This window comes from Meleagris gallopavo, chromosome 16 (assembly GCF_000146605.3).
Source record: "Meleagris gallopavo isolate NT-WF06-2002-E0010 breed Aviagen turkey brand Nicholas breeding stock chromosome 16, Turkey_5.1, whole genome shotgun sequence".
Classification (NCBI taxonomy): domain Eukaryota; kingdom Metazoa; phylum Chordata; class Aves; order Galliformes; family Phasianidae; genus Meleagris; species Meleagris gallopavo.
This window is the reverse complement of record NC_015026.2, coordinates 13,813,181-13,813,552: the sequence shown is the minus strand read 5'-3', so window position 1 is coordinate 13,813,552 and position 372 is coordinate 13,813,181. Positions and strand designations below refer to the sequence as shown.

The 372-nt window shown below is 73.1% G+C and overlaps 1 protein-coding gene across 1 annotated transcript in view; it reads right to left on the bottom strand.

Moving 5' to 3' along the window:
• The window catches only part of NTN3 (netrin 3), a 26,601-nt gene that overhangs the window by 25,640 nt on the left and 589 nt on the right, over positions 1-372 (bottom strand). The window lies entirely within an intron of this gene.

The window sequence follows — 372 nt, the reverse complement described above, 5'->3', positions numbered from 1 at the left end:
CTGTCGGGCCTCCCACCTGCCGCCCGGCCGCGCTGCCCCCCATTCCGCCCCCCACCCCGGAGCCCTGGGTCGCTCTCCGCTCTCCCCCCGCCGGCAGCGCGCTTTGCCCGACGTGCGCCCATCAGCGGGGTGCGCTCTGCGAGGAAAGCGGCCCGTAATCCTCCCCTGCTTCCCAGAGCAGAAGCAACGAGGGATTTACCAGGCGAGGAGCAGCCTCCCGTTCCTTACAGGATCGGCTCCGTCCCGTGATGCGGGGGCTCTTCACGTGTTGCCGCACCGGCGCTCGGCCCGTCGTGGTTGGGCAGGAGGGAGGAGGGACGTGGGCATCTCCGCTGGCACAGGCTGCCCAGCGCGGCGGCCCCGGGCCCCCCA